The sequence below is a fragment of the Lonchura striata genome, chromosome 6, assembly GCF_050655825.1.
Source record: "Lonchura striata isolate lonStrDom1 chromosome 6, ASM5065582v1, whole genome shotgun sequence".
Lineage (NCBI taxonomy): Eukaryota > Metazoa > Chordata > Aves > Passeriformes > Estrildidae > Lonchura > Lonchura striata.
Window position 1 is genome coordinate 36,116,121 of NC_140708.1, and position 14,114 is coordinate 36,130,234.

Genomic DNA, 14,114 nt, shown 5'->3' on the forward strand with positions numbered 1-14,114 from the left:
TTCTCTGACTTTGTCTCCAGCCTGAGGGAACCGAGTCCCTGTGACTTGAAAAGGAGACAGAGCAGATTCCATCATCCCTTTTGGGCTTCAAACCTGTGGGAGGAACAGGAGCAATTTGGTAAAACTGTTGCTTGCCTTTTTTTAAAAAAAAAGCTATTTTGAAGCTTAAGTTAAAAGGAACTGTAGAAAAAAAGTTACCTACAGAACAGAGACAATGAATTAAAACTCATTAATATAGAATTAATATGTGAAGCATGTGTTGTGAAATACAGAAGTAGAACATGGATTGAAACTCAGCAAAAGACTTCTAGTAACCAAAAGTTTCAGCTTTAAGATATTAAGAAATTGTCATGCATTTGTAACAACACATTTTGTAGTCCACAACCCAGAATTTTTTTACCCAAATAATTTCCACCAGTTACACAAAAAAATGGCCAATTGCTGATTTGAAGTGTAAAGCAGAGCAGGGGAAAACAACAGACATATTCACCCTAGGGTTTTAGAAACCTTTGATTTCTTACTAATAGATGGGGCTGAAGTTTCATTCTCTGGTGCTTTCTCTCTTCTTTTTCTTTCCATTTCTACTTTGCTCTCAGTTTCTGATATTTCTTTAATTATTCTTTGACTTTTAGAAGCCCTACCATATAAATACCCAAGAGCAATAAAACATGACAAAACCCAAGTCAAGCTAATTTCTGAATCTTTTTTTTTCCCTCAACCATGAAATGTGGGAATACATTTTTAAAATACTCAGAGCTGTTTGTTAATTATGAGATGTCATTGCCTTTGAGGACTGCAGGAGGTGCCATCCAAAGTCTTCCTGTGCTTCGAGACAGCTTTGAAAACGTATCCCTACAGTGACCAAATGGATCAAAAACTGTAAAAATAGAAAAGCTACAAGGAGGCTCAATTGTTTAATCAAAGAGATGGAGGAGAATAACAAACGTCTGAGAAGCTGCCTCTGGGAAAGGTTTCAGTAAATATGGCACAGCATGCAAATACGCTGACAAAATCCCCTTCCCTAAAAGAGACAGGTCAGCTCACTGGGGCCATATGTAATCTTTGTAAGGGCTCTAGAGCTGATTTTTATTTATTTTGTTCTTTTCCAAAATTAAATCTACATTCTAAATCTTAACTCATGCCATCTTATCTTAGTAATTAGTTTCAGCATCTATCCGTGCCAATCATTGCCACTGTAATTTCTGTTAATTAAAACCAGTCGAGGAAAGGGGAAATTAAAAATGAAAATGCCTCAAGTTTTACACCAGTGGCTGTTGTGAAAATTTGGAAGCTTTGTTTGAAGGGGCAACAATTTTTCAGTAAAATAATTGATCTGCTGCTGCTCTACATTTGTAGGATAGTATAAATCTGATGTTAATTAACATGGTAAATATTAACATGTAAGCTGTGTTTTGGTGAGCCAGGAGCAAATAAATCAAATGCTGCTTCCAGGAGCCATCCTTTTCACTTGATGCCTTGTGAAGGCTGCCCTAGAGCAGAGGCTGGGCAGAGTCACAGAATAAAGCAGGGATTTATTCAAGGATCTGCTCAGTGGATCCACCTTGGGCAGCACCAGAGCCCAGCCAGGGCTGCACCCAAATGACCCAAAATGGTCCCAAAATGAACCCAAGATGACCCAAAATGGTCCCAAAATGCACAAGCGCTCCCGGGGCTCTCCCTGGGATCAGTTCTGCTCCATTGGCACCTTGGAGTTCATTGTCCCATTCCAGCTCCAGCCCATCACTCCCACCCTGCTTGTTTTTCTCTCTCCAGCCCACGCTGTTTGTGCTCCTGGGCTGAGGTTTGGATCATTTGTCCTTGGTGCCCAGCTGGAGCAGGAATTGTTTTGTCTCCCTGCTCTGTGAGGAGAGCTCAGCATCCCCTGATATAAATCCCAGACCCACACACTAAAGCAGCACAGAATCTGAAAAACATAAAAACTAAAACCTGAGGCATCACACTGAGAGAGGGATGTGCCAGAGCATCCACACCCTAATCTGTGCAAAGCACCAGAGCCTCTTCCACCAGATGTGCAAACACCAGCACATCTGGAGCAACTGCTCTGCTTTCACAGGTCTTCTGTCACTATTTCTTCTCACTGCACCTGTTTTCTTCACTGCTGTTAAGAGAGAAAAGGCAGAACCAAATTCCTTCTTGCAGTAACTGCACTGATGTGAGCCCACGTTAGAAATCTTCATTCTTCTCAAAGGCAAAATTATCACAAGCAGCAAGAAGGGTTTGGTGCCACATTATGGCTTTGTAGAAGAGCCTGAATTCTCATCCTTTATTAATGAAGATTTTCTTTTGACAGATGTGCTTTGCATCCCAGTAGCTGTAAGTGGTTTCAGTGTTACAAGCACTTCCATGGGAAACACTGGTTTCTCACAGCTAAACACTGATTTTCAAAGGGTTGATGTGAGATCCAAATGTCTCAGTTAATGAGGAGGTTTTGCTATGAAGCCTGCTGCTGTTTGTGAATCCTTTCATTTGCGGATCATATGGCATCAGACTGGGACATAACTCACATTTTTCCTAGCTGTGCCACCAGTTTCTTGGGTAACCTGGATGAGCTTCTTCATCTTCCTGTGACACAGCTTTTCCTGCAGCTGAAAAAGCATGTGGACATTTTTTTTCTTTGAGAAGTTGCATGACAAGGAATGTTCAGTGCCCTACAACACCAAAGCATTGTTATTTCAGTTATAGCAAGGTAAACTTTTCCTTTTCAAAGCAGCTGTCTGTGGTTGATGCCTTGCTGTGAATGCCTTTGCAGGCCATTAATGCTGATGGGTATCAGCAGCAAACATTTAACAGGATTAATTTCCACTGCAGTCACATCATGTGAGGAATCTCCATTAATCACAGAAAAAAACTTCTTGGTGTTTAGGGAATCACTGAGTTTGGACCAGTCGAGGCTTTCTTTATCTAAGTGAAAAGCAAAATGTTTGGGTAGCAGAGTTTATTCCTACTTCAGGACTGCTAATGAACAAATCCATCATTTTCCACCCCTACAAACTAACCAGGATTTTGTGATGCCTGCAACCCAACAGTGCTGCCTATTGCTGAATCTTTGTGCATGGAAGTGTCTCACACAGTGACTCACTGAACTGAAGCGATATGGAAAAATCACAGATCAGATTGGTCTCAACCTGATCAAAAATGCAGGAAGTAATTTTGCCCCAAAACCCTTCTGAGGACTGAGGAGATCAATATGGAAATTGAAATTTAAAAAAAAAAAAAAGTTGTTGACTGAAAAATGATGCAGTTATAGTTCTCATTGAATTTTATAGTGAAATGAGGAATGCACTTAATTAAATGATCCCAGTGGTAATACCTGAAGTAATCAGGTTTCTATTTGATGCTCTTCTTATTCCTTTCTGCCACTTTCCTTGTGTAATTTCTAATCTTGCTACAGTAATTTTTAAATTACTGCCCAACAATCAATGCATAAATAAGAATATGAAGAGGGCTAGAAAAGTGCAAATATTCATAGTGTCAAATACTATTACCTGTGGCAAAAATACTTTCCTGAAAGCCACATAGTTCATTCTTCAAAAGTTTTAAAATGTGGAAAATTAAGCAAAACCTGAAGAAAGGTGGTATCTTTTAAAGGGGAAAAAATATTAAATTTTATTTGTGTTTTGGTGGTGTTGTTTTGAGTTTGGGTTTTTTTGTCTCTATAATGGAGCACTTATTCCTCAGTAAATTGTGGCACAAGGGATAAATCATGTTTGTCAATATCCTGCAAAAAAAACAGCCCTTGAGATTGTGTTTAAATTGCTTTACAAAGGACTACAGTGTATTGTGAACTACAAGACTACATTCCAAAACCCTCTTTTTCCTTAAAAATATACAAGAAATAATGACTGTTGCCAAGAAATAATGACTGACCTGCATATATCCAATTTGTCGACTTTTCCAGACCAATCAGCATTTCTAATCCCTGGAAATTTAAGGGACTTTAAATCTGCTGGAAAACAATTTTGCCAAATAGAAAACCTTATGGATTTATGTCTAATTTCTGCAGCTCACTTTGTGTGCTCACTAATTTTACATTTGTAGGATGTACAAAAGGTTCTTATATTCAGGCCAAGAGGAGGATTAATTGATTAATTGCATTCTCTTTTTCTGGAAGGTTTCTCCTCCTTTCCTGCAGAGGAAGGAAATTGCTGGACGCAGGAGGACCAGGGCTCCCACTAGGCTGAAAACAGCCCTGCAAGGGCTGTCACAGGTTTTACACAGTTTTAAAAAAAGTTTTAATATTAAAAATGCAAGTCAGAAGTTTTAAGTAGTATGCATTAATATTTTAAAGCTATATTTACAAGAAGTTGGGGAGTTAGGTCTAGGAATGTGGTTTTATTTGAGGAATATTTTTGTTAATAGGTTAGACATTTTTCTTGTGTCAAAATCAAGAATGCTTTGTAAATATCATTCCTCTGAGTCCTCTTTGGTTTTAATATTGTATAACTCATGGTAAATATTTAATTATTTTTTTATGTTTTCTGCTCTGAAGCTTTCATGTCTGGGATCTGATTCAGATTGATCATTCTGTCTTCAAATCAGGGATATTTTGTTTAAAATTCTGTGGAGAATAGCGAGCTTGAGAACTGTTTTGTTATGGAAAACTCATCTACAATAATCCACTTTACAAAAAACATCTCTATTCCCCACTATGAGCAAAATGCAACAAAGAGAGGCAAAGAGAAGGACCATGAAAATATACGGATGAAGATGGAACAGAATTGATAAGCAGGGGGAAGGTGCTTTGGGCCCACCATTTTAGATCTTGTCAGTCAAAAAGTGGCTCTTTAAGTTTTATTAAAACTGAATATCAGCTCCTTCTCATAGAAAATTTCCAGAATTGCTGGAAGAAACAGTTTGCAGGGGAATGGGGAAAAAAAAAGGAGGAAGCCTTTAAAGAACAGCTGAACACTTAGCCTGTGAAAATTGTGTTTAGCACAGACTATTTGCCCTGGGTGGCAGCAGCTGAGCTCTGAGCTGTGCTCATCAGGCTCATGGGGATCTTCATTTTTGTCTTGTGCTCCTTCATCTCTCCAGTTTCTCTCTGTTGCTACCATAAGCAGCCACCTTCTTTCACCTGCTGAAGTTTTGAATGTGGGAACTTTGGTGTCAGCAGATCCTGTGCTTTTAATACTGATATTTAAACCTTGAACACCACTTTTCTTTTTCCCCAAAAGAGTTCAAGATACATTCTTCTTCCAGCAACCATCAAAAGCACTGACAGGCTTAGCAGAATGTTTTCTCCAATTCTGAAAGCCTTAAGTATACTGAAACCACATGGTCATCAATATAAACACTTATTGAATTATATCCATTCAGAATTAAGGGATAAATTGTCCTTAAATCATGTAAATTTCTGAGTCAAATTTTTTTTTCACTTAATTCATTCTCAAGAGAAGATGAATTTATGTCATATCCCCAGTAAGAGAATATTCTTACTCCCCATTACAGGAGATATTGTGGAAATCCTTTCTCAGGGATCTGGGGGCTTTTAGCATAATGAAGAACAGAAATATCATATCTAACCTTGCCAGGTCTGGTAAAGCTTGCAGATAAATGCATCACAAAAGGAACTTTGCATTTGTTGAAGCAGAGAAAATGTCCCCTTGCTCCACAGAGGAAGATAAACAGGTTTGGTTTTTATTCAGCCTACTGTCAGCATGGTGATAATTTAGGAAAACAACCTGGAAGCTTGGATGGATTCAGTGGTGGGGAGCTCAGCCCGAGTGTGCAGCACAAAGAGCATTTCCTCTGGGATGGAGGTACAGAAATCATCACCTCAGAGGCAAAAGTTCAGCTGTAGTTTGATGGAAATCAGCATTTTTGTCAGAATTGATGATCTGGATTAGAGTGAATTTTGTTTTATAGGAAAAGAAATGGGATGTGGTTAGATGTGACAGTATTTGGAAGGATTCTCACAATTTGTCTCATTAAGAATGCCAGTCATGAATATATTATATTAAACACATCCTGAGTGAAATGGCTTCCAAGTGAAGCCAATTTCACCCTTCCTGCTCTCCCAGGAGTCCTGCTCTGGAGAGCAGGAAAAATGAAATACTGAAACCATCCCCAGCGTTCACAGCACAGGAATACAGCCACTCCTTCAGGGCTGAGCTTCAAGGCAACAACCTGAAAATGAAAGAAAGAGGTACATTTCCTCCTGGAAGAAAATCTAACACAGATGTTAAATTCCCCAGACAAATTGCACTCAGGAAAAATCTGATTTCTTAAATTACCTCATCCAGTGGTGTTTTTAAAGGTTATTTCCAGGTAAGTTTGTCGTGACAAAGCTGTTGTCAGATGCTTCCAAGTATTATTTGTGTGAAAGAACCACCACATATCTGTGCATTCCTGTACAAGCTGCCCTGCTGCAAGCTGAAGTTCACAGATGCATTTCTTACAGCTCTGCTTTATTGTGGGAATCAGAGAAACAGAAACTTCCACAAACAAAGAGTTTAATTTGCAACCTTAGAAGCAGCTTAGATTGATGTAAAAATACAATATTCAAACATTAAACAGAAAAATCATAAACTTATATTTCTGTAGTTAAGAATGTTTCTTAAGTAAGTAAAAAACTGTATTAATAAGATAGTAAAGAGTTTATAATACAGGGATGTGGTTGTATAGAGTAAGCTGAGAGTTTAGGAGTTACAATAGAAACGGGTGTAACTGGAACAGAAACCTATTAAACAAAAATATCTGCAATACAACAACATTAAGTAAAAGTGATAAGTTAATAAAAAAACCAAAATAGACCTTGTAACATCTGCCTATTAAGTTAGAAAGTTATATATTATCTCATTACAAAAAAAAATGTGACTATTCTTAAACTATAACCAGCTACTTTCATAAATCTCACAACCTCTAAAACTAATATTTATCTAAGTAATAAATCATTCTTAACCTAAAAATAATCCCATTCTTTAATTATTAACAACAACAATACTTTCTGACCCCACAATGAGTGAAGATATAAAAAGACAAATTCTTAATTGTTTCTGAATTTTTCAACACTTGCTCATTTCAGGCAAGCTTAATTAGGTTTAGAAGAGCATTGTAGAAAACCTGGATTTCAGGGATGCTTTTGCTTCCTGCATTTCACCATAATTCCCACTTGAACTCACACCTCTCAGGCATGAGATGTCTTTCACTGATCAAGTTCCTAAAAAGATTTTCATTGCCAACTCCCGAAGGCCTGATTGGGTTTTAGTGGGATTTGTACCTGTATCTGTGAGTGGGTTTTAGTGATTTTTTTGTTTTTGATTGCCTTTGCTTTTCTTATGCTAAAGAGAGAAAAATTAGAACTAGAAAGGTAAATAAAAATACACAAAATCGAGTATGGGAATATTGCCACAATGTGGAGGGCCTTAAAATCAATTTATTACAACTGAAGCCAGTCAAAATTTCTCTTGCACACATGGGAATGAACTAAAACAGCAAATATTATGATTTTTCTGGAATTCACTGCATGCTTGAAGAGCAATTTCACATTTTAAGGAATCATCCTGAAAGAAGAAGATGTGAGCATTGCAGAAAATCACCAGTAAAGCAAAACCATAACCTCTCTCTCCACTAGTTTCACTAAAGGGAAAAAGCAGATGGATACTGCTAATGCCACAGAACATAAACCAACATTTCAGCTCAGACAGGGCTGTAAAGAATTACATTCTATTCATGGTTGGTGAGGCAGGGTTCTGATCTTTACTAGAAGATCTATTTTTTTTTAATGGACTCTTCTGAGGATGATTTTCATATATATGGATAAATTGTATTTGTCTCTTAATAGATTCAGTATTTCAGCCCAGTCATTTCCTACCCTGCAGATACTTCTAAGGACAGGACACTTAAATATGTCAAAAGTGATGGGCCCTGTGAGAATTTTTACCTCCACATTGCTTTTATCAGTGATCATAAAACTTGCTTTTGCAGCACTATTTCAAAGTCAGATCAAATATTTATTGCACTTACGGGAAATATTTACACAAGATCTTTAAAACCTGAAATCTGAAAAAGTATTAAGACTCATTTGATTACTTTCTGTAACTCAATGGCCCCTGAGAAACAATTTGAAGTGTGGAAAGCAGCACTGGCAGGAAGCAGCCTTGAAGAAGCAGCTCCTGTGTTCTTCCTTCAGTGCACTGACCACAGATTTTTCTCTTTCCTGTGGTTCCCAAACTTTAATTGCTGTCAACAACAGCCACAACCTTTGAAACATCATCAGTGAACCAGCTCCAGAAACTGATTTTTAAAGTATTTTTATTTAATAGTTTGACTCCAGCAGCTGTGTGGAATTGCTGTCTGACACAAATCTGTGTATGTTCTTCTGCTGCCACCATAGAGATTGAAAGAGATGATAATTTTGTTTTGCCAGACTGCTGCATGATATTCTGCTTCTTAAAGACCCTTGGTGATCACTACTTCTTTTATTTAAGCTGGAAAAATGAAAAATCCCAAATCAAATTGTCTGGGAATTGTGGTGCACCTAAACCTTGTGTTCCAAAAACTGCGTCTGTTCTTCTTGCCTGTGATCAATTTATAATTACTGCAGAGGAAAAAGAAATAATGCACAGCTAGAGGGAGGTCACAGGTTATCAATGTGCTGAGATGGAAAGCAAATTTTGTACATCATATTTATGGAATTTTTCTGGAACTTCTACTTTTTGCTCCTGTTTACCTGCTAGACTCAGGCTCTCCACCTCATATATGTAAGTATATCAAGGGTATCAGAGCATTTTTCAGGATGTTTTATGAAAAAGGGCAATAAATTCCATCAAAAACTCCAATCCTACAGCAAAAACATTGGGTAATGCTCTTAAAATATATTTTATTGGGGGGAAAGAGTGATTACAAAGCTTCTTTAAACACTGAATATGTGATACATTCTCAAAAACAACTTCCTGAAGCAGCTGCTGCCTCTTGGAGGGACTGTGGGAACAATTCCATCACCTGGGCAGGCACAGGAACCACTGACAGCCCAGGAGCTCTGCAGGAACAGCAAATGTGGTGAGCAAAACCTGGCTTTAATGTGTATACAGAGGGGTTTTGTCTTTCACAGGTCATCCTAGCATTTTATTTGATTATTTATTATTAGATTATTTATTTTACCTTGTTTTATCAAACCAGGATTTAAGTATCTTCAGTGTCCCTTGAGCTTATCAGAGACTCAAAATTTCATTGCCTCATAAACCAAGGAGCACAGGATTCCCCCCTTTTTTGTGGAGGAGAGGCACTGGTGAAGGAATTGTTGTGGTTCAAGGGGCTGATGTGCCAGGCTGGTTTTTTACTGCCCACGTGCAGATTGTACTGCTACATACTGAATTCTACACATTTATTTTCCATGTCTGTCCTCCATCCAGAGCCTTGAAGCACGGCCACACTTTGACTCCCAAACTCCATTGGACATTGGATACAAACAAGTTCTAATATAGATTTTTCCCAAAGAATGTGAAAACCACTTAATGAAAATATTATACATCATGAAATAATTAAAGTTTATGCTCTCATAAGAATTATTTCTGGGCTGCATCCAACCTTAAATATTAATGTGTAGGTTATATAATGTGCAGACATTAATAACACTTTACTGGATATACATGGTTACCATGGTTTCTGGACATTTGAATTTTTAAATTTAGTTTATAAAACCCTGCACAACCCAAAACATTAATAACATGGATTAAAACTTTTTCCATCCATTTAATATGCAATATACATGAGGACACTTCTATTTCTCAATAGCCACTTTATCAAACTCAGTAAATTACTGTGTTCACATTTTCATTAGCTGTAGTCATGGAGTTGCTGATGGCTCTTAAAATCAGTTTTTACTTCATTTTCCATTATTTTTTCAGGAAGCCTGTCTTCTTAGAGATTTCTTTGTCTTTAAAAATTTATGTCATGGAACCTCATGTTGTCAAGAGCACTGATTGATTCATCAGTGTTGAGTATCCTGCATTGTTTCACACAGACTTCAAATCCCAATTTCACACCACTGTTGCTCTCATCCTTATCTTACAGCATAATGCACTGATGCTGATAAATTACTTAATAGCTACAAAAAAAAAAAGAAAAAAGAAAAAGAAAAAAAACAAGGTTCTTACTTTGTACCTAATAAAATAATAACCAAATGCTCTCTCAGGTTGCTAGGATGCTTCCAAAGCTCTGAAACACTTCAGTAATTCTCCCCTTTAACCTATTTGTTTGATCACAGTTCCTGGCACCCCTCCACACTTTCCTAAAGCAAGAGCCACAGTCTGAACTCCAGGAATACTCAGCACTAAAAAAACCTCAGGGTTCTGCTAGTGGAAATTCTGATCTCTTCTCTTAAGGAAAATCCCCAGTTTTTGAAGTTCACATCAATCAAATTGGTCCTGGATGCTGAGATTGGCATTCTCATTCCCTCTTTGTTTCCTGAGGGATCACACATTTTCCAGATCTCTGTCCTCTTTTTCTGCACTGTTTCTCCAGAGAATTTTCACTCAGTTAATGTATTTCAGGGAGGTGGGTAAATGTTCATCTGCAGGAATATTCAAAGGAAGGACCAGAAAGAAATGTGAGGGCCAGGGCTCCTCAGTGATTGTGTTACAGCAGTCATGGATGAAATTAGAAAGAAATGGCCCAAAACTGGCACTGTTATTGAATATGTGAATTAAATAATTCTACACTTCATCATCTTTTTGGAGCCCTAGAAAAAGAGAAATATATAAGAGGAAGGAAGGAAAATATTTTAAGAAAAAAAGCCCACAACAGCATTTGAAAAACTTTTCCTTTGGTGAAATTTGGACAAAATAAAAGGAGATTGCAGGTAGTCATGAGGGTCTCTTCATAGTTCACTCCACAACCTTTGAGAATTTAAATTTACACCTCCCGCATGTTCAGTGGAACCGGATTAGACCATGCTCACTTGGAGGGAAGATTCTGGATAATTTTAAACTTTTGAAGTTGAAAACATTTGGAAAGGGAGACAAGTGTTTGAGTCTTTGATTAAAGCCATCTGGTTTTGCATCAAGTTGATAGAGTTCTGGAAGCTAAATATTCCACACTCTGAAATTCATATATTGGTTTTATTTTGTGTTAAATTTAGCAGAACTCTGACACACCAGAAATAGAATCTCCTTCATCAATACTTTTTATTTAATCTATTTCTGAAAATATAACATGAAATAAAAAGATCTCCACTGGGATTATGAAGTTAGACTGTGATTAAATGAATCTTGACTTTAGATATATTATTTGCAAAAAAATATAAAAATAAAAGGAAAAAACCCAAAGTGTGAGGCAAAACTCAGCTGTGTAAATTACTTGCTCTATGCAAAGCCTCTGATAAGAGGATGGCATCAGTTTTTAGCCAGCCTCCTTTCAAGCAGGGACACCTAGCCAGCAGAAAACTCAAGGAGCTTTAAATGCACAGAGCAGAAATGACATCACCAAGGCAAGAGCAGAGTGATTTGTAATGCAAACAGAACCCTGCCCCATAGCATTTACACACCCCCATTCGATCTGGGCCTTGTATAAAGGAATGCAAAGTGGATCCAAAGTTCACCAGAGATCCCAGGAGCTCCTGCAGCTCTAACTTAAGGCCATGGAAATCAAAGAGGCCCCAGAAGATTTCACAGGAATATTCCTGCAATAATTACTATGTAAAGGAGAAGCCTAAAAGGGACACTGCACACGTCTCCACTTCAATCCCATTTTCTCTTGTTCAAACTCACAGAAAAATCATTTACAGCCATGAGGCAAAAGCTATGTAGAGTCATACTTCTCATTATTTATTTAATCATTAACTTATTAAAATGGTTTTTATAACCACCCAAAACTTTATTCTCCATATGTCCTTAGTGAGGACTATTAGAGCTGTCTGGAATGAAGTCTCTCCCACTGGGTATCACAGCTGAGAGGTTTTAGTGGGTTTATTAAACTATGCAGTTAAAAACAGCTGAAAGCTTGGTATTTGATTTACCTACAGCAGCCAAAAGTGTATCATTATATTTACAAAAAAGTGAGAACAAAGTGCCTTGATGTATTTTGCATTCTTGCTTGGCAGTGGTTTCAATTAGCAATAAGATGTGAAAGAGGACGTCCAGTTAACTACCCCCCAAAAAAAAGAAGTTAACATCTCTGAACATCTTTACTTCACATCCATTTGCTGTGCATCAGTTTGAGTACTCAGTGTTGGTGAGTAGCTGTGGATCAGACGTGGAATCAGTTCATCCAGTGCACATTTCTATTCCTTTCAGCTCTTCCAAAGATCCTTATCATTGTTCACAAACCTTTTCCTCATCTCCTCCCTATCCCTCTGATGAATGTATGTATGCACCTGGCTCATGCACCCTGATTTTCACCCTATCTGACCCTGAAAACCACTCAGATTTTTTTTTTCCCAACCAATTGCTGACACAGCCCTCATTTTCTCTTTTACTTCCTTTTTTCTGATACCTGTTCTTATCTGCTATCACCTTGAAGTATCAATTTCCTTTAGGCATTTCACTCATTGCTTGGTTTTCTGATGTCAAAAAAATTGATGGAAAACTGTCAAGAAGAGTTTCTGTTTCTATTGTGCAATAAAAGTTGCAAAAGACCCTTCTCACAAATCCCACAAAGCAAGAAAATAACCAAAAACATGAGTTGCCCAAGGACACAGAGTAAAAACACACCATTAGCAAAAATAGCTAAAATTAATGAAGCTAATAGCTGCTCAGGCTCTTACAAAAATGACCTCCAGAGGTGCAGATCACGTAGTCCTCAAATAATGACAAAGAAAAGGGAACAAAAAAGCTCTTTACTTCTCCAAAAAGGTATTTTTCAGTTTTAAGAGTAGAGAGAGATCTTTTGGGACAAGACAGTTCCAAGAAAAAAGTTCCAGTGGCATGATGACCTGGAAGTGGCAGTGAGTGGTGTTCTGTGCTTCAAGAGCAGAATCCTTTAGAAGACAGTTGGAAAAGACATCAGCTGCAGGTTGTTTCCTGAGTTCCCGCTTGCACAAATTCAATTGTGATTAGAATGAAAAGAAGGAAAAGGAGGATCAGCATTACTGCATCTTCTGTGACACTGCAGCAATGTAAGAGCGAGTAGCTGGCATTACATTCTGCCATCTCTGGCCATCTAGTGGCATTTTTTTCCTCCACAAAATATAACAAATAAACAATTACAATTATTATTCCAAAGAGAAACAAACACCCAACAGCCCATATATGTTAAATAAAGAGCTTGCAAGTATGTAATTCTTACTATTTTATTAATGCTGTGGCACAGAAAATTGGTTTAGAAGCTACACAGAATCACACCATCAGGTTGGAAGATGGATTACTGACTCCAACCTCAATGCTCTGCAGCCTGGTGTGCTCCAGGGCAAACGTCCACTGCTCCTGCATGGGGATGTGTCACCCCAGGTGGCTTTGCCTGGCCTGAGTGACACCTTGGGGACAGCTGGAGGATGGGTTGGTGCCTTGCTGCTGCTCCTGACGGTACCAAAGAGGTCTGTGACCGAAGAGATACTTTGGAACAGAAATTACTACAGCGAAAAAAAAATATTCTGGCAGTCCTGCAGCATCCAAGCAGCTGGAGATGGGCCAGAGAGCTGGAGATGGGACAGGGATGTTTTCCCAGTGAGGTGGCCCAGGCTGCAGCCTGACCAGGAGCACAAGCATCCCCGGAGCCGGAATCTCTGCATCCCACGGCTCCTTCCCCCTCCCAGCCATGGATGGACAACCGAGACAGCAGCACCGTGTCCGGCACATCTGAGGAACATCTGTGCCAGCTCCTGCGCTCCTCAGTGCACGCACGAAGCTGCTGGGACGGTGACAAAAGATGATGAGCGGTCTGGAGCATCTCTCTGACGAGGACAGACTGAGGCAGTGTTTGGGCTACAGGAGGCTGAGCGTGGATCTCAGCAATGCATTTCAATATCCCTAAGGGGTGTCAGAGGATGGTGTCAGAGGGTGGTGCCAGAGGATGGTGCCAGACTTCAGCGGTCGCCACAGGATGAGGAGCAACGGCCACAAACTAAACCACAAGAAGTTCCACCTCAGCATGAGGAAGAACTCTCCACCTTGAAGGCGGCAGAGCGCTGGGAGAGCTGTGGAGACGTTCCAAGCGCA